This window comes from Ammospiza caudacuta, chromosome 7 (assembly GCF_027887145.1).
Source record: "Ammospiza caudacuta isolate bAmmCau1 chromosome 7, bAmmCau1.pri, whole genome shotgun sequence".
Taxonomy (NCBI): Eukaryota; Metazoa; Chordata; class Aves; order Passeriformes; family Passerellidae; genus Ammospiza; species Ammospiza caudacuta.
Window position 1 is genome coordinate 6,050,437 of NC_080599.1, and position 20,576 is coordinate 6,071,012.

At 49.9% G+C, this 20,576-nt stretch overlaps 2 pseudogenes; one reads left to right on the plus strand and one right to left on the minus strand.

The window, feature by feature from the left end:
• Positions 1-20,576, minus strand: part of LOC131559605 (zinc finger protein 11-like) — a 912,004-nt pseudogene that overhangs the window by 225,394 nt on the left and 666,034 nt on the right.
• Positions 1-20,576, plus strand: part of LOC131560133 (zinc finger protein 850-like) — a 216,258-nt pseudogene that overhangs the window by 112,566 nt on the left and 83,116 nt on the right.

Sequence of the window (20,576 nt, forward strand, 5' to 3'; positions counted from 1 at the left end):
CCACAGCAGCCTTTTCACACTGGATTCCCAGAGGATCAGCCTTTTCCCACTGCATTCCCAGAGGAGCAGCTGTCTTCTCCACTGGATTCCCAGAGGAAGACCAGGCCCATCTGCAGCACCCTGGACCTTCAGAGGAAAACTCCACCCTTCTCCAGGATCCCTGCCCCAACAGAACCACCCCTGGCACTGCATGAGGGCTGCAGCCACCATTCACTGGGACTGCTGCCAACAGCCTGACCCACAGGGTGTCAGGTACTGTTCTGACTCTGTCAGTGGTTTTGTTTGTTTGTACTACAGCATTTGTATTTTTAATTTTTCCTTATAAAACCTGTTATTCCTATTCCCATATCTTTGCTTGAGAGCCCCTTAATTTCAAAATTACAACAATTCAGAGGGAGGGAGTTTACATTTTCCATTCCAGGGGAGGAACCTGCCTTCCTTAGCTGTCACCTGTCTTTTCAAACCAAGACAATAACAGTTACTTTAACACACAGATATAAAATACATTTTAATATCTTTGAAAAGCCAATATTATAATATATGTGTATAACGATAGTGACCTTAAAAACATGGGGGTAGAAAGCTTACGAGGAGGGGAATTTCCAGTAAGGGAAGCAAAATTCCCAGTACTGGGACTGGGCCATGGGACCGACATCTACCATCATTCAGCGAGAGGTTTATTTTTATGGATATGAATTATAATATTGGCTTTTCACAGATATTAAATTAGATTTTATATGTGTGATGTTAAAGTAACTGTGTTGTAAAGATATAGTTTTGTTTTCTGTCATTAATTAAGCTTAGTGAAATAGCTGCTTGTGTTAAACTGCCTGCTTGGATGGGATAACATCCAATGCACACAGGATGTGGACGCCTGTACAGATCTGCCAACTATCAGCACTCCCCGTCTGAAGGCAGAGTGGACCAAGGCCCAAAAACTGGAGGTGATAAGAATGGACTAAAACCACAACCAAGGAATCTGCATGCCCTAAAAAGGCAGATCCAAGGAAGAGCCATGCTAAACCGTTCTTGAAGCATGTAAACTAGTTTGGGGGTAAAGTTTGCTGTGCATGAGGGTCTATGAATATGCAACAGGCTGATGTAAGGGGAAAGGTATTTCAGGGGGATCCCAGGTGCCAAGATGCACCCGGCAGTGATAACCTTTGCTCCATGGTCCTGGTCTCCCATTGTCCTTTATTAAACTTTTTACATTTTCACAGGAGAGTGAACGTGTTTTTCACATTTAGGAATGGTTTAAGTTCTTTTGTTTTTCATGGGAGGGAGTTTTGAAGAGCTACAAGTGGCTGATCTGCCTGCAACAAGGACCATTTTACGGGCTCTTTTCAACTTTCCTGACACGTCTGCTGCAGCTCATGGAGGGTACAGCCCTGGAAGCTCGTTGGGGGCGGTAATGGATGATTGCAGGCAGCGCCTCGATGCCCTGGATCAGCGGTGCCCCCTCCTGGGAACCCCCACATTTTGGGGGAGAATTTGGAGGGTTTTGAGGAGATTTGAGGGATATTTTGTCTGCGTTTGAAGCCTACGCCAAATTTGGTGTCCGGGAGGTACCAAAACCACCCAAAATCCACCCAGAATTTACCCAAAATTACCAAAAATTAACCCAAAATTTCCTCCAAATCCATCCTCTGGGGGTTTGGGGGAGATTTGGAGGGATTTTAGGGGAATATTAGGGGGGAATTTTTAGTGGGTTTGAATCCTACGCCCACTTCGGCATGCATGAGGTACCCAAACCCCCTCACAAAATCCACCCAAAATTTTTCCTGTGGTGGTTGGGAGGAAGTTTGAGGGGGTTTGAGTGAATTTGGGGGTTCTGGGGGAGATTTTATGGGGGTTTTTGGCAGTCATCATCATCCAAAACACAACACCCCATGCCAAAGCCTAGACCAAACCCTAAGGACTGTGCCCCCCATGGAGAGGAGATCAAAGAACTGCACCCCTTCCGGGGGGGAGATCAAAAGCCAGAGGAGACTGAGCTATTAACTCATTAAGTAAAAACGTATTCATTTAATCAAGTATCATCATTTCTGTTAGTTTATCCTTTGTGATTAAGTCTCAAATGCTTTTCTATTCCTTGTTAATTTAGCTGAATAATATTCATTTTGGTTTTGTAAACTATTAAGTCATATTCCTGATCTTATATATGTGATCCCATATGTCTAATAAACCACAAACTTACAATTTAGCAGCAGTTTTAATTGAGATAAAATAATACTATCGAATAGCATCCAGTAGTTACAAAAAGAAATTTGGCAGTGGTTCAGATAAAGCATAAGCAAAACCCATCGATCGGGGTATGGAGAGGGCTTCCCACCCTGCCTCACATGCAAAAGGCAAAAGGATCCCAACACAACTTATATACTGTGTGCTAATACATATTCATCAATATTTTCCTGTAAATCTCCTCCTATTTCCGATTCTTGAAATCTACATCACCACAGCACACACAGCGCATGCTTCCGCAGTGGCTAAGGGGGCTTATGGCTCTTTGGTGCTCTTCTTGGAGGAAGGCCAGCAGTCTTCCTCGCTGTCCTCTGAATAACCTGGCAGGTTGTGCACGTGCCCCAAGTCCTGTGTTATGTAAGTGAGCACTGTGTTCCAAGTAAGCCTTATTATTTTATAGATAAGAGCACTATTTTAGACTCCCTGTCTGGAATTGTCCCAACTTTATTCATGTCACAGCCGATCCTGTCCTGGGAGTTGTCTTAACTTTGTCTTGATGCCAATTCTGACTTGGGAGTCTTCCTAACTTTTGTTCATCAAGGCCAATTCCAATCTCCTGTATACTTTTTCCCACATGTATCATCTACAAAGAAACCCATTTGCTTCATAATATTAATCACATTTACATTTCCAATTATTTTCCAAAAACATTGATATAATTACAATTTTCTTAGCATGAACCACATCCATTTATCACAGAAGGCCAAAAGCTTGGAAAAGGATGAAAGAAGCGCTCCGATGATGACAATGACAAAACAACCCAATTTATTTTTGACAGCAAATGAACGCCAGCCGCCCTCCAGCCCTCCCAGCCTGGCAGGCCAAGTGGGGCCATTCCCATGGCATGAGGTGCTGGCAGCCTGCGGAGAGAAACCAGAGACCCATGGTCAGTCGCAGCAGGCTCCTGTCCCCCTGTCCCGCCATGGCTGTGCCCGGGCCAGGCTGCTGGCTGTGCTCAGAGCCCAAACCTCCCAACCCATTCTCTGTTTTTAGAGAAGGGCAGCGGGGCAGGCCACGTTCCACCTCCTCTGCTTAATCACAGCACAGCAACCTCCTCAGCAGCTGCAGGAGCGGGATACCCATGTGCCCGCTGCCACCTGCCTGGAGCCCTTCTGCCAGCCAAGCTGTGGAGCCGGGTGCCCACCTCTGGAGAGCTGCTGCCAGGAGAGGAGCCGATCATGCACCAGGTCCTTGTCCTTCTAGAAGGGGCTGTCCCCGCAGACCATGGCCCCTGGGGTAGCACTGGCACTGGACGCGCTCCACGGATGCTGCAGGCGCTTCCCCATCCGGTCCGGGCACCAGGTGTAATCCTCCTGGGAAAAACAAAGAACAAAAGCATGAAAGTCAATTCAAAACTAGACCTGGGAACAAGAAAAAGCACAAAGCCTGTCACTGTTTCACAAGCCTGTGGAGGGTCTGACCACTCCATGTGAGAATTAAACCTGTCCATGGGTGGGGAAAATCCCCACCTTTCCTGCCCATAAATGCAGCCCTTCCTCAAGGGCTTTCAGACCAGCTGGGGCACAGCTTTGGAACTCATCCCCCTCTGCTGTCCCCCATGCACATAGATGGATGCTTTTGTCAGGCTGGTTGCCCCTGCCTCAGCCCGTGCCAGGCTGGCTGGTAGAAGCTGTCAGCAAGACCAGGAGCCGGCTCCCCTTCCACAGCACCTGTCCCCTGTCCCGCCAAAAAGCAGCTCGGCGGCCGGCAGAACAATTAATATTCCCCAGCGCTGCTGAGTGGGGAACCTCCAGTGCATGGCCAGGCCGAGCCCTGCCGTGCCTGAAAGCACCAACATCCCCCCACCCCTGCGCCGGCTGAGGACTCATCTTGATTCCATCGGGGCGCAGAACGTGTCTTCCATGCAGGGGCCACAGCCAAAGCAAATCAGCCCTGCCCTGCCAGCGGCCAGCTCCAGGATGGTGTTCCCAGCTCCATGTCGTGCTCCAGAAGAACACGCCAGCTGTGCCTCGGCTTGTGGGGACATCACAATGCCATTGAGCTGCAGGGGGATGTTTCCCCTGTCCCAGTCCGTGGCACCATCACCGCACTGTCACCACTTCTCCAATGGGATGGGCAGCATGGATCCGCTCCCTTCACAGCTCACGGGGACCAGCTGAAGCATCTCCTCGGCTGCACTCTTTCCTCAGCACTGCGGTCGCAGGGAAATGCTCCGGGGTTTTCTTCCAGTGCCACGAGACGCGTGCTGGTGCTACTTGCTGGCTCCTGGATCCTACTGTGCACAGGGATGCATCTCTGCTGTCTCCTGGGCCAGGCAGGGCTCCTGCAGCCAAGAATGCTCAAAAAGGTCTTCCAGTGATGGCCTGTCTGTGGGGTCCATGCATCAACACCACCTGATGAGGTGCTGGCACTCTGCGGAGAGAAACCAGAAACTGCCGCTCAGCGGGACAAGGCTCCTGTCCATGCTCTCCCACATTCCACAGTGCCCAGGCCACACCAGGAGTGCTCAGAGCTGCACCCAAAAGCTTTCTATTGATCCTCTCTTGCGGATGACACCAGCAGAGAGGCATAGGTGCCACATCCTTCAGCTAAGCCCAGGAGATCCACCTCCTCACCAGCTGCAAGAGCAGGACGCTTATGTGCCAGCTGCCCCTCCCAATCCCGTTCTTCCCCTCATGCCTTGAAGGCACATCCCCACCTTGAGACACCCGTGGCGGGAAGAAGAACTGGCCCCGGACCATGTACTCGTTGGTGTGGAAAGGAAGGTGCTCGCAGACCAGCTCATAGAGCAGGATGCCCAGGGACCAGATGGTGGCTGGCCGGCCATGGTAGCAGCCAAAGAGGATCCACTCTGGTGGGCTGTACTCCGGTGTTCCTATGGGACACGGGCGCAGCTCATCAGGCCCATGCTTCTCCCTCCCTCCCAGCCAGCTCCCGTTCCACAACAGCCAGCCCCTGCCCTGCCAAAAAAACAACTTGTCTGAAGCTGGCTGAAAAAGGATTCCCCCTCCTTCTCTCCCTCCTTTCTTCCCTCCCTCTTCCTCCTCTGCCAGTCAAGGGGGGAACTTTGCTGCCCTGCTGGGCCCCGGCTTTGGGCTCACCTGACATCTGGGTGTAGAACGTGTCCTGGAGGATCGTGCTGCAGCCAAAGTCGAGGAGTTTCGCCTCACCCGTGGCCAGGTTGACAAGGGTGTTCTCGGCCTTGATGTGGTGGAGCAGGACACCGCAGCTGCTGCAGCGCCACACGGCCTCCAGCACCTGGCGGAACAGCCCCCGTGCCACGGGCTCCGTCAGGAACCGCCGCTTATGCAGGAAGTACCAGAGGTGCTGACAGTGCTGCGGATGCTCCATGAGCAGCGCAAAGCCCTCAGGCACCTCGAACCAGTCCAGGAGCCGCATGATGCTGCAGAAGCCAGGCCACGACACCTTCCACAGCAGCGCTGGCTCCAGGGGCACAAGGGCGCCCTTGCGCTGCGGGGGGACAATGATGCCGTCAGCGATGGCAACGATGCTGCGCCGCACCTCGGGCAGCCCCTGCCCGGCCCCGCCACGGCTCGCCATGGCCCGGCCCGGGGCGCTGCGCGGCCCCTGCTCACTCCACGCTCGCTGCCCTCGCAGCGTTCTGGCTGTCGCCCTGCCGGGCCTCACCTCAGCCCCGCCCGGCACGCCCCGCTGGCCCCGCTCACTCACCAGCCATGCCCACTCCAAGATGCGCTCCCGGGACACTCCCTTGATGGCCACCTGCAAGCCAAGGCCAGCGGCGGACTTAAGATCATGCTTGGTTAAGCATGTGTAAGCTGGAGAACATGCAGAATAAAAAAATCTTTTTTCTTCTTGGACCCTGATCACATGTGTATGTCACGTCCAGCCTAATGGTGACAGTTGCCCCATCTCTGGGTCAAGAAACAAGTACTGTCTGACAGGTAACTTGTCTACAAACTGAGAAAGAAATTAGTACCTGGGCATGCAGATTTCTGAAGGGAGGAAAGAAAAGTGTTGACAAGAATAAGCCTAAATTTTAAATGCCTGAAACACTCAAAAATTACATGTTTTGGGATATTGTACCAGATGTTACACAGGGTTCAAACAAACCACAACTCATTAGTATCTGGACTTCATTGCCCACTATGCTTTGAAATGTTGCTAAAGGCATTTTGTGTCAAAGATCCAGTTCCTGTAGGTCACTGTAGATGTAGATCAAAATCCTACCAAAAAATCCGTGTCCAAACCAGCAAGAGTGAGACTTTTGTCCTTGGCAGTAGCTTCCAGGTGCTCCTGGAAACTACCAGGCCTAGACACAAAGATGTGTATTTAACAAAGGGAGAGAAGCACCATGCTTAACTCTAACTGTGACCTTTGCTAGCAGATCTTACTAGCAGGTAATAAATTCCATTTGTTCTGCTCTTAGCCAGAGCCAAGATGGGAATCAAAGTCTAGATCACAGGAGAAGATCACAGTAGTCTCAGCTTTTCCAGAAGAGGAAAAATACAAAGGATAGTAAATTTGCGTTGGGTTTATAGGTTTTTTACAGATCGATAGACAAGTGATGAAGCTTAAAAGATGACAGCAAAGGAAAATCAACAGATATGCTGAAACTGAGTGAAGAGGTAGGAGACTTCAAATTAACTGAAAAGCTCCACAGAAAGCTTCTCTACTTTTTGCAGATGCTTCAAGTTTTAAATGAAAAACTCTAGCAGCATTTCCAACTTCTTTTTATCAATTCTAGAATAAAGACAATGAAAACTGTGTACTCCTGCTTACAGTATGAAGGAAAGCACAGGAAGCCATTAGAGTAAGAACAATTGTGTTTAGAAGGCTGAGGCAGCCTTAGGGGTAGGAGGAATGGGGAGGTGTGGAAATCAGGCCTGTGGACACCATTCAAGGAGCATCCAGGCCCTGAGCAGTCCCTCACAGTGGGTATCCCAGCAGATGGAGTCCAAATGGAGCCACAGCTGGGTGGGAAAAGTGCCGGGCTGGTGAGCCGTGGTTATCAGGGGCTCCTGCATCAAATTGCTCCCTGACAGGTGTGGTATGCTCTGTGTGTGTGTGTGTGTGTGTGTGTGTGTGTGTGCCCAACAGCTGGCAACAGCAGGCTGGCCCAGATGTGGGAAAAGACCAAGGAGGCAGCAGAGTGGGAATGGGGCTCTGAGGAGGCCCTGGTGGTTGCACACACCTGTGGGGGATGAGGCTGGCCCAGATGGTCCCTGGGGCTCTGGGCTGAAAAGGGGGGAAAAGAGAAGCAGGGAGGAAGGGCCAGATGCCGCTATGAGAATGCCGTTCCATCCCATAGGTGACATAGTGAGAGGAGGGTGGGAACAAAATGGTGATTGCTGCTGATCACCCTGACATCTCCAAGACAAGAGGCCCAGAAAGGACTGCACATCTGCCTCCTAGTGTTGTCCTGAATGTGAGCTCATCTCCTGGCATTCATTACCCACAAGTCTCACAGCTTCCCATGGGCACTCCACACTTCAGGCAAGCAAAGCTGCTTACCTCACTATGTTCTTTGGGCCTCTGAAAGGGACTGTCCCGTTAGCTACAGCCTGGCAAGGAAGGGAGTCTTACAATACTCTGGATATTTTAGACTTTTATTGGCAGTCGGGCTGAAACAAAGTATCCCCTCACTACTCCATCTTCATCCTTCTGTCCTGCAGGTGGCCTGTTCAGGCTGACAGCTTGGAGCGCCTGCAAGCTCCAGTCGGGCTGCAGCCCAGCTTTTCCTCTCACAGCTTAATTCTTATTATGACAATTCCTTCATTTCTACTTAAAAGCTTTCCTAAATTTACAACACTCTATTCTAAGCTAAACAATCCTCTTTTATCTAAGCTATCTACGTTTCACAGTCCTTAAAACTTGATCCCTATATTTCCTAATTTTTTTCAACTCTCATCTTTTTGAGAAAGAAAAAACAACAGAGCTTTAAACTGAACCTAACACACACCTAACTTAACCTAACCTATCTAACACCTAAACTGAGCAAATATGTAAACTGTCACATTTCCTATCTATGGCACAGCTCCTCTTAATACTCGGGGGATGGCTGAAGCTCTGCCTAAAGATGACACATCCCCTTTTCCCTCCTCTCGGCTGGTGGGGCATAAGGGCCTCCTCAGGCCCTCCTCAGGTGCAGGTGTCTCCTCTCCAGTCTTCCTGCACTTGCTTGGCTGAAATGATCAGAGCAGCCAGGCTGGAGGCAGGATGGCCTGAGGTCACAAAGGGATGCTGCCCATAGGAAAAAGAACAAAGAAAGAAACTCTTACTTTCCATGATCCCACCCTCACGGGCTCAAGCAGGATTCCCTGGCTACCAGGAAGACACACCGAGAGCACCGAGGGCAGCGTGTCCCCCTGCGCCTTCCTGTCCTGGGAGCTGTCTGCGCCACGTGGCCCACACTCCTCCTCATCCCTTCATGCAGGTGTCCTCAGCTGACAGAGCTTTTTGCCCCTTTGCTTTTTCTTACCTGCAGGAGTTCCTGGGCAGACCAGCGCCTGTCCTCGTCTGCCTGCAGGCAGCAGCGGAGGAAGTCACACAGGAGAGCTGAGTGGTGCCTGGGCTTCTGCAGTTTTGGGGGCCCGTTCCTTTCTATCAGTTCATAAACCTACAGCACAAGGATGCAAGAGGACACTGCGGCTGCTCCTTTGCTAGCCACATCAGCTCTCTCCACACAGAGCCCTCTTGCTAAGCTGCACCTTACCCTGAGACGGGCTTCCCCCTCGTAAGGAGCTTCCCCTTCCACCATTTCCAGCCCCATGATCCTCAGGGACCAGATGTCCACTTTGGGGCTGCAGGCTTCTCCTCTCACCACCTCCGGTGCCATCCAGCTGGGAGTGCCGATGCTGGAGCTGCACTTGCTGCGCTCAGGGCTGAGCTGAGCACAGAGGCCAAAGTCACCGAGGACTTTGAGGACAAAAACAGAGCCTGTCAAAGCCAGCTACCACTGGCAAAGCGGCCAAAACCATTGCCCACTCCAAGTCTGACCAGGCCATGCTGAATGGAGCTGAAAAAGCAGCTGAGCTCTCCTGCCACGCACCTGGAGCCAGGCAAATAAAGCATCGGCCACTTCCAAAACACCCTCACCATTCATGCACTGGCCTAGCGGCACTTCTGCCCAAGTGGCACTCACCAAAATGCAAGCGCACGGCATGTGCTGGAAATGCTGCAGCCCAGCAGGGATATCCACCCAACTTGACAGATCTATCCATGCCCACAAGGACGTTGTTGCTTTTGATGTGTCTGTGTATGACTTGGCGGGAATGAAAGAAATGCAGTCCTTGCAGGCACTGAGAGAGAAAAAGGAGGGAGGGAAAGTTAACGTGCACGGTCTGATTTCATCCCACCAGAAAGGAAAGAGCTCAATGGGATTGACGACTTTCTCAGGCAGCTGTGAGCGAGGGCGCAGCATCATGGTGCTGTGTCCTGGTTTAGGACAAATTAGGGGAAATCTCCAAAAGGGAGCCCCCCAAAACAAAACAAACCTCCAACCACCCCTCCCCCAATACCGGGTTCGGGAAGGAATTTCTCGGAGGAGCAAAGTGGAAAACAAAACCTATTTATTTACAAGTAACAAAAGAACACTCCCCAACACAAGAAAAGAAAGAAAACAGACTGTGTTGTGAGGGCGTCAAGCTTCTGTTGCAAGCTCCAGGTGTCCTGGACGTCTCAGGAGCCGGTCCAGTATCTTCAGGGGAGGGTAAGAAAGAGGGAGCAAGAGAAAAGAAAAAAAACAGCGCAAAAAGCAGAAAGCAAGCAAGCAAAGCGGCTAGCCAAGCCAAGCAGCAAAAGCCAAAAGCAAAAAGGCCTGGTCAAACACTCCCCCCTCTCTTCCCTGCCCCGCCGCAGCAAGACGGCCGGGGGGGGGGGGGGAAGAGAGAAAAGGCACAGCTGCCAGACACAACACACGATATTGGGATAAAGGCTGTCAACCCACGACATGCTGTCACCAAGAAGAGCTCGCTGCTTCAAAACTCTTGGAAGTTTGTTCTTGATTTCCAAGCAAAGGCATCTGGGCTTCCAAAAGTTCCACCAGCCTTCAGTAGGAAGCGCATCACCTTTGGCTGGGAGGCAGCATGGCAAAAATTTTTGGGGAAGACTAGTGGCAGCAGAGGAGGAAGCAGCACCTTAGAGCTGTTCCACAATCCATCGCCATTGGGGCTGCAATGCTATCCTTTGAAGCTAACACCAGCTCCTCTCCCTTAGCTTGAAATTCTGCCACCTGCATGCTGTCTTCCAGTGGCAAGGAATGTAGGACAGACAGACAGGCTCCAGGAAAACATTGCCAGGCAAAGCTGAGAAGAGGAAGCAAGTGAAACCAAGCAAGTGAGCAAGCACCAGTGCCACAGGACAGACAGGATGGAAGAGTGCAAGAACAGAGCCTGAGGAGTGCGGGGACAGCGGCAGGCAGTTCACTTCCCATGCTCTTTCTTCTCCTGTGTGTCATGAGAGCAGCAGCAGCAGCAGCAGCAAAAGAAAGGTGAGAGCAAGAAATCTCGGCTCTCCCTAACCTCCAGCTGGCAAGCAGCATCCTGGGCAGGCTTGGGGAAGCACAAGCGGGATCCCTCACCTCCCGATAGGCAGTGCCTATCTGTCCTTCCTCCAGGTACACTGCCCCAAGCACATCAAACAACGTGCCACCGTCCATGAACTCCATGGCCAGTCAGAGCTCCCCATCCACCAGGTAGCTTGAAAGAAGAAAACCACGGCATGGAGAGACAGCAAAGTGCACAGCCTCAGTCACCCCAGGGCCTGAGCCAGGTTTTTGCAACTGCTCTCCAAGCTACGTGTACCACAAAAGATTATTGAACACCAGCTCCACCTCCTCCCACGCTCTGGAGACCAGCAGAGAAATCATCACCAGCTCCCTTCTCTGCCAGTGACCAAAGGGCATTGTCTCTTGGGGCTTGCACTAGCTAAAGCTACATTGACACGAGAATATGCCAATCTGTCTAAGTAGGCAATGATATTGGGACTCCTGCTGTCCCTCATGGCTAGGATTTCATTGGCAGCCAGCTCCTCAGACATCCCCTCCTCAAGTGACATTATCTTGATTGCCACCTGAAATGACATTGACCACCGTTCCCTTGAGAAGACGCACCCTGCTCAAGATCACAAGGAGCACGGAGCGAGTGCTGGTGCAGTGAGGCAGCGGGCTGGGCCAAAGTGCCTTCTCACTAGAGAGCAGAGCTTAGCAGAAGCACCAAAGGCCATCCCAAATGCATTCTGCCCCCTGAGCCTAGACTGTACTTCAGAGGAACAGCCTCTGCTGCACACATGGAGCTGCCAGCCAAACCTCCAGGCAGAGCTCACAGCAGCGGGGAAAGGGCTCCAGAGCTGCAAAATGGCATGTGGCTGTTGGTAATTTACCTGTTGGCCGCTGCTGGTGTCAAGGGCTTTATAAATAGCTCCAAATCCCCTGGAAAGACAAAAGCAGCTGAAAGAGCCCTTTAGCCCTTGGCAGTGAAATCAAGCCTAGGCAGCAGATCTCCCCAGGCTGCCTGCACGCCTTCCTTAGAAAATGCCTGGCTGCAGCATCTCTTCGGCCAACAGCACGTCAGCCCGCGAGCCCTCTGCCGTGCGGGGCAGCCTGTCCAAGGGAACACTAAGGTGCAGCATGAAGACCAAGGGCTGCTGGAAACCTCCAAGGCTCACGCCCAGCCAGGTCATTTCCAAACCTAAGGGGAACTCTCCTCCTTGTGTGGGTGTGTATTCATGTGTGTGTCAAAAAAGTGAGAACAATTAGAGTCAGAAGACTGTCCTTGAGAATCTGACATTTCTTGAATGGCAAGGTGCTCTTTCAGGCCAGAAAGCTGCAGGGCCAGGGCATTTCCCAGCTCCTGCTCCTCATTGCTGCAAGCAAAACAATGCCAGCATCAACTTGTCTTTGATGAGGCCTTCGGATTGCTCCGACCGAGCAGTCCAGGCAGGCGACAGAAGGTCAAACCAGAGCCTGACCATGATTGGAGCTTGATTGACTTGACGCTTGATATTGCACCAGCCAAAGACCTGGCTCACACTTTTGTAAAAGGAGCTGATGCCACACTTACCTTCGTCCCAGTTCTTCAAATGCCATGTATTTGCTCATTGGCTGGCCCACACTCACAATGCTCCCTGAAAGACAAAAGCAGTGCAGGGCGCTCACTCGCACACAGAGACGCCGCTGCCCAGAGCCTCCCAAAGGCAGCTCCACTGCTGGCAGCTCTGGGCCCTTTGTGGTCTCTTGGCTTCCAGCTGCTGAGACCAGCAAGTGGGAGGGCCATCTTCTCCACCTTGCATCAGGTGGCCTTTCCAAGAAGGCCTTGATTTCATTCAAGCACACCATCCCATGCCATAAGCCAAAATGAGGAGCCCATAAGAAGGGGGCCCTAAGAGGTAACCAAGGGCCTTTGCAGCCTCTGCAGTCACAGCCACCATCACTGGCAGGTCCACTGCGAGGGGCACAAAGTGTCTGAGCCAGAGGAGGAGTAAGAATGAGAGCCCGAAAACAGCTGGGGCCAGAGAGCTCCCTGGGGCCTAGTCACTTGCTAGGTGCCAGCCTTCTGCTCAAGCAGAAACAATCTCTGCTTTTGTCTTTGGCACAGAAGGCAGCCCAGGCAGAGCCAAGCCAGGCCCAGCTGCCCTCACAGGCAGCAGGGACTCCCTGAGCGCTGCCGCACTGCCTCAAAGCACAACAACAGGTTCTGCAGAGAGGCCTAAATTCCTCTGAGACCGAGGGGCAGCTTCTGGCGCAGCCTACACCCAGATACACACAAAACACACTGCTCTGGCAGACAAGAAATGCACCCGACTTACTCAGTGTCTTCAGGCCCTGCTCCTCCCTCATCTCGGGCTGCTGGGCTGCACTGCTGCAGGCAGCACCAGCAGCAGGGGGTGAGCTGGCTGCTGCAGGCCACGCTGCTCCAGCGGCACCAGGTTGAATTGCAGAGCCTGTGTTGAGCTGGGACAAGGAAGGATTGCTCGTCAGAAGCATGGCTGGCACACATGCCCCGCGCAGCGCACAGCCAGACCAAGGCCTTGGCAAGGTGCTGTCAGCCACTGCCAGGCCTCTCCAGCTGGGGCATTTCCCATGTCCCCTTCTCAAAGGCAACTCTGGGAAAAGCCCAAAGGCTGCTTGGATCTAGCCCCTCACAGCCACCTCCATGCTCTGTGTTTGCAGCTTTTCTGCAAGACACTGGCAACAAGGTAGCCATGGAGCTGCCAAGATCCAAAGAGATCAGAGCAAGGCTGCAGAGCCTCATTGCTTTCCTCTTCCTGTCTTTCCCTGGCAAATGAAATCAGCCCGGAGCTGGCATGCAGTGGTCTGCTCAGAAGCCCACAGCATGTCTCTTCTCTGATCTGTTTCATGGATTCCTCTCCATGGCAGCCTTTAGGGAGCGGCCCTTCAGGGATGCCTTCCAGCCCTGGCAGACCCACTGGCCCTTTACAATGTAGGGCTGCCAAGGATTCTCCTCTCCAAACTCTGCTCTGAGCAGCTGGAAGCACAGCCTGAAGCTAATTAGTCCATGGAGAGGGCAGGTCTCTTCCAGGGGTCAATGTCTCCCAGGTCGCCTGCAAGGCTGTCAACTGTGTCTTTGGGCCACTCTGTCCGCTGACCACAGGCAGCCTGCACTGACCATTGGCACAAGGGGCTGACTCCTACACTGAGAATCATTGAATGCTGCCTCCTGTCTGATCCCAAGAGACATTCTCGGGCCCTCTCAGCATCCCAGCTTAAATGTCCAACTTCAGAACCCATTGGCTGGGGACCCCTGGATTGCCTGAACAGCACTACGTCACAGCAGGCACACAGCCGCCAGCATCTTCAGCCACTAGCAACAAGGGCTGCTCCAAAACTGGAAGCCTGGCCCTGCACCAAAGGCAGTGCCAAGCTCAGCTGCCACTTACTGGCTATGCACGTTCAGGCTGTGGAGGGACAGCAGCTGGAAGCTTGATGTTCCTTTGCTCCTCTTCAGCCTCTTCCTCAATGACAGAGGCAGCCAGAGGAGCTGCTGACCCTGCTGTTGAGCCCTGCAGACAGACAGAAGTGAGAGAGATGGGCAAAAGTCAGTCCCTTAAGAGGTGCTTTCTATTGAGCTGGGAAAGGACCCAGAAGAAGGGGAAATCATAGACTTTGATCCAAGTGGGACTCTGAGGTATGAAAACCCGAGGAAATTGGCTGAATGAGGTGCTACTCCATCTTGCTGTGCATTTGAGCTTCCCTGCTACCTAGAAGCAGTAAGATGCCTTGGAGCTGTCCCATTGGCCTTTCATCTCTTGAAAGGCTCTTCCCTGGAAAATCAGCAAACAACCAGTGCTCCCTTTGCTGCTGCTGATGCCACTGTGCAGTTGGCCTTTCTTTCAGCCTCCCACGTTGGCACTCCACACTCGACTGCAACAGGCTGAGCTAGCAGAATTGCTGCACAATTCTGTATAAGTGTCTGATGCTCTCTTCAATAAATGGAATTTGTTGATGACTCGTATTGAGTCCCGAGTTTTCCCTGGACCCGACAAATGGCTCATCCCCCACAAAGGCCTCATTCTGCGACAAATGGACACCCGAACGGCGACCCTATGGACTCTACAGACCCTACAGACCCTACGGACTTTACAGAAGATTTGGGCCTGCGAGCCACAGTCAGTGCAGTATTTGGGTGTCAGTCCCGACGCAGCCCGGGAGGCACAAAAAGCGGGACCCCATATGGGAGTCCTGGAGAAAGGCAAAAGGGCGGGCTGCGGTGTCCTGGCGATCTCACAGGAGAGTCCAGCTGACAGAATGCCGCCAACGTCCTGGAAATGCTGCAGCGCGCTGAATGAATGACAGGTTAAAAGGTAACACAGGGAAAAGTGGCATATAATCCTTCTAAATGCTTTTTAGAAAAGCGGGGACTATAGACTGTTGACTTGGGAAGAGAATTCCCGAGATTGCTCTATATAGACTTTGTGAAAAATGCATGTATTTTATGATTGGCTTTTCACAAATATTAAAATGAATATTATATGTGTTGTGCTAGAAAGTAATGCTGTATTCATTCTCTTAAGTACTGTGTTAAATATAGTTTTAGGCTATAAAAATTGTTAAAATAGAAACTATGCTATGTAAGATGCTTTGTTGAACAAGAAGGGCTTGCAGCGAGATAGCAGCCACAGGACACCTAAATCTTTCAGAGAAAGGGAATTTATTGCCTTCTTATCAGAAGAAACAAACTACTTCCCGCCTTAGAGGCACAGTTAGGATTAGAAGGAAGAAGTTGACACTGACCAGACAGAATCCTGTGTTTGAATGGAATTTATGCATCATGTATGAGATGTATGAATATGCAACAGGCTATTGTTCTTAAGGGTTAATCCTTAGTTAACATGTGTCCTTTTTCGGGCTCGTGAAGCCCAGAAAAAGGTACCTGGACGTCCGTAACTCTTTGTTTTTATTGTCTTATATTGTCCCAATTCAATTTGTCCAAATTGTTATTACTCTAATTGTGCTACTATTTTTTTAACTATTTTATTACGATTAAACTCTTAAAAATTTTAAAAACAAGTGACTGGCGTTTTTCACAGACTTGCAAAAACTTGTGGTGCTGGCACTGCAAGTATACGCACAATAAATCAGCGACCCTGCTGTGATCGCGGCAGCAGCCGTGGCTCGGGGTGCCTACGGGGCTGTGCCACTCTGAACTCGGCATGGGCGCTGCGCCATGAGGAGCAGCCGCGCCAGGCGGCTCGCCTGAGATGCTGCGCTGCAGCTGCGGTAGTGGCGCTGAGCGGAGCCGCCATGGGGGGAGCGAAGCGCGCCGCTACGGGTGCAGCGCTGGGTGCGACGCACGCAGTGAGTCAGCCTGCTGGCGAGTCTCACGTAACAAAAAGCCCAGCGCGGGGGGTTCGCCCACTCCGACACAAGCAGCGGGGGACCAGAGCGCTTTTCCAGCGCGAGCGCTTCTCCCTCCGCCCCGCGGCTGGCAGGGGCCTTAGTTTTGACTTGGCAACCTAAACAAACTGTACCTTAACAGACTCCAAGCATAGCTGAGAGGCTCAGCCGGCGCCGCCACGGACAGTGTCTCCGGCGCGCAAAACTCGGTGCGGCCAGCCGGCGCTCGACGAGCAGCAATACGAACAGCCACGGAGTCCGAGCGAGGCGGGCGGTGCTGTGCCCGCGGTGCGGTGTGGTGCGCACTGGCCAGGCTGGGTGCGCGGGGCTCAGCAGCTGACGGGCAGCCCGTGGCAGGGCCCGCCGTGCTCTGCTAGCAGCCTGAAGTGGCGGCGGCGATGGCACAAAGAGGGCGCAGTGCGGTGGGGGGGGCCCCCGCTGCGGGGCCGCAACTCGCACCACCAAAATGCTGCGCTGCGTCCAGCAGCAGCTCCGTTAACCCACCGCACCACAGCGACACGAGCAGCAGCTGTCCGATCCCAGGGCCTTCCAAGCACGACTACTTTCCCACCTCCACCCCGCGGCCAGCAAAAGCTTCAGTTTTAGACCTAATAGCCATAATAAATGTGACTCTTGTCAACGAAAGAAAAGATCCCTACTGCAATTAAGAAACCAGTGATAATAAGTAAGCTACACTATTGGAAAAAGGCTCCCAATATTACCAGTAAGATAGTGCCTGGGCCAGTCTGACCCTCGCTGCTGGGCCAAAGGCAGCAACTGCGGTGTATCACCCCAGAGATACCTTGGCTTGCTGGTGGTTGCAGCTGGGCACTGAACAAGTCCAGGCTTGTTAGGAACCCCGTTTACCTCAGGAGGATTAGCTTCAGGCGATGGTGAAGAGAAAAAGGAGAGGATTCTGCTGGAGGGTTTAATGTCCAGAGGTTTATTCCATGGTTACAGAGGACTGAACGTGAGGAACTGCTCCAACAGAAATGCCTGGCCGCATGGTCTGATGACCTTTTTAAGCTCAGGGACAGGGGGAGGGGAGGTACAGGTGAGCCACCAACCAGGTGAGAGGGGCAGGGTCTCAGGGGAAGATGACACCCAGATAGGCCAATGACCTCTGGGCATAGGGGCATCCTTTGAACTTGACCAACCACACGACGCCTTGCTGGAATGTTAAGCCTGATTGACAGGACTCACTCAGCATGGGGGCAAGGTGGAAGGGAGAGAGGTATAGGCACACTTGGGGAAATGACCTGGAAGGCCAAAATGGGACATTACAGCACACCACAACACGACACCAAGGAGCATTACTATCAAGACGTTCCTCACCTAAGTTTAAAAGACTTTTTATTCTTCCTGACAGAGACTGTGAAATAGAATGAGTAGTGAATGCGGGGCCAAATTTCGGCCGATTTGGCTTAGCATCCATTATTGCTGCCTTAAAATCACCTGTATTAACATAGACTTTAACATCAGAAGCCCAGATAACTCAGTCGGTGGAATATCAAACTCCGAAATTGTATTTTGAAAAATTTAAAAATGTTAAAGACGTGTTAAAGCAATTGTATAAGCAAGATGTAATAAGTGTACTTTTTGTATTCTTTGAGCTTTGGTTGGATGTAGTAGATGTAAAAGCAAGCACTGAATTCAAAAGAATTTTTCCTCAGCTATACCTTGGACAAACTCCTTATGTTTAGGTGCATTCAAGAGTAAAAATGCTGTAGCAAACACATGAAATAAGTTGTTTTAGCTTAGTATTTTAGAGTCAGGCCTGTAAGTAAGTTATAGTAAATTCTACATTCTATTCTATTTCTATAGTAGGTTCTATCTGTTGCTAATAGTTTAAGTTAAATTATCTATTTAGTGCCATTAAATGTTAAATACCGTTAAGGTTGTTTTGTTATGTCCTGTTAGGTTTAAGTGCTGTTCAGTTTAGTTTCTGTTAAATTTAGGTGCTATTAGATTTAAGTGAAGTTAGATTCTGTTACATTTAAATTATATTAAGTTTAAGTTATGTAGAATTTAAAGTCATTTCATTTCTGTTAAAGTTAAGTTCTGTTAAATTTAAGTGATTTTACATGTAAGTTCTGTTGATTTGAAAATCTGTTAAGTTTAAGTTCTGTTAAGGTTAAGTTTTGTTAAGGTTAAGGTCTGTTAAACTTAAGTTCTGCTAAGTTAAAGACTGTTGAGATTAATTTCTGTTAAGTTTAAGTAAAGATAAGTTTAAGTGATGTTAAGTTCTGTTAAGTTTAAATATTTTAAGTTTAAGTATTTTAAATCTAAGTGCTATTAAGTTTAAGTGATGTTATATAGATTTATGCTTTTATGCTAGGCATTTATTTTATGACTTTTGTGCAAGGTGTTGTCGTGAACATCAGAGAAACTCTAGTTGGAAGAGACAATCAGAAGCACTTGTGAGTAGAGCCATTCCTGTTTGAAGTATATCTGCTGTTTGAGAATGGAAAGCAAACTTACCAGACAATCGACGCAGATGAAACCTGCACACATGTTGCTCCTGTAGCTTATTTTTGTAGGTTGTATTGGCACACCTGAGTTTTGTTGAGTCTTGTAGCAGCATAGAATCCTTCTTGTATCTGTCGTATGGCATATCCTACAAATAGTGATAGCCTTTTCGGTTTGTCTCCCTAGCTTAGATCCCTTGTAAGAGACAAACCTTGCTAGTTGAGAATACTGCTTGTAATGTAATAGTTGTTAGAATTGCCTATTCTTGTATTGCAAAGAGTATGATGCAGTTAACCCATCAAACCTTGCCTGTGCAACAAAAAAACAGTGGAATTTTGGAGAAATGGCTACTCGACAGAAGTCACGTGGATATTTGCTTGTTCGCCAACCAGGAGCTGAGAAAGTATCGAACACAGCTAGTTTGAGTTTTGCACCTGCAAGATAGCGTGTCCTTGGGCCTAGCTGGGTATGATATCAAGTGGACAGAGAGATGTGGGAAATAGGGAATGTAGGCCCAAAGGAATGAGGAAGAGTTGATGGTATAGTTTAACCAATAGTTTGCTTGGCTTGCAGAATATTCATAATCTTATTACTTGCTGTATAAGTGTCTGATGCTCTCTTCACTAAACGGAACTTGCTTATCACTCATATTGAGTGTCCAACTTTTCCCTTACCGACAAATGCCTCATCCCCGACAAAGGCCTCATTCTGCTACAGAGACCTATTCTACAAAGTTCCCTTAGCCAAGGTGCAAAGCTCTGTCTTTGAAACAAATCATCTAACCATGACCCACTATCTTCCTTAATTGGAGCTGTCAAATCTTTCAGCTTTTGTATGCTTCTGTGGATGGATTCCGATTGATCAGACAGGTTCATGCAACACAATCCTTCAAATTCCTCACAACGATGCCCATGTGCCTGTAAAAGAAAATCAATTGCTGCTCTGTTCTGTAAGGTTGCATGTCTGACAGCACTAACATCAGTCATCATGTGACTAATTGCAATGGAAGTAGTACTGTCTTCTTTCTTCAGTCAACACCCCAATTGGTATAATGGTTTCAATGCCTTGCCCGAGGCAAGTTGATGGAGAAATAAAGTTGATGTACCTCATTTTGCAGGGCCCTAGGGTCTGAAATTGCTATTACAGTTTTCTTTATAATGATGGGCACATCTTTTTTCTCTGTATTTTCTCTTGATGGCTTATTTAACTCTAGGTGCTATCACAGTGAGTTGTCTGATGCTACATGGGCCACGTTTAATTTCTGAGGGAATGTCCTGCCAGGCTCTATCTCCAAAAATGAGACAATATTCTGTTGCTTATTGTCATGGGGACTCATCTAGGTCATCTACTCGTCAGCAATTTCACCCTTAGGGGACACTGGGGTAGTACAATTGCACCAAAAACTTGAGTATCTGTCCTCAGGATCATGGGGAGTAACATTTAACTGTGGATCTCCCTGGTACTGAAACTCAGCACAAAATTCCATCACCAATGAACCAAGAATTTGAATTCTTGAGGTTCAGAAGGTGCTTTAAGAAGATCAGGGGCCCAGTGATGCCAGCTGGTTATGGGATTGGTCTCATTGGCAGCCTCACACCAATATTTGTCACGATTGGGTATTGGCTACTCCTTGGCTGGCACAGGCACACTGACCAAACAGGTTGAAAAGGATTTGTCTGGGCTCAAATTGGTCAAACACCAGGTGTCTGAGCCTGCTGACTTGGCTAAAGCAAGGCAAACATTCATTTTTCATTGATCTACAGGCATGTATGCATGCAAAAGCAAGTGAGCAAAACCAACAAGTGCCAGTATATCATTTGATCAAACTCGGTGCTCCTGTTCAGCTGTTTTTTGGCAAAAGCTTCCCCATCTATTTCAGTTCTCAAGCAAATCTTTTAGCACTTGTTCAGGGACTGGCCAACTATAGGGCACTAAATTGTCCCTCTAACCTTCAATTTTTACAAACTTGGATATCTTAGAATTCTTTGGAACACAATGGACAACACGCTTTTGCTGAAAGAGCTCTATGATACAAACCATTTTCACAGCCCAAAAATCAACATCAAACTCA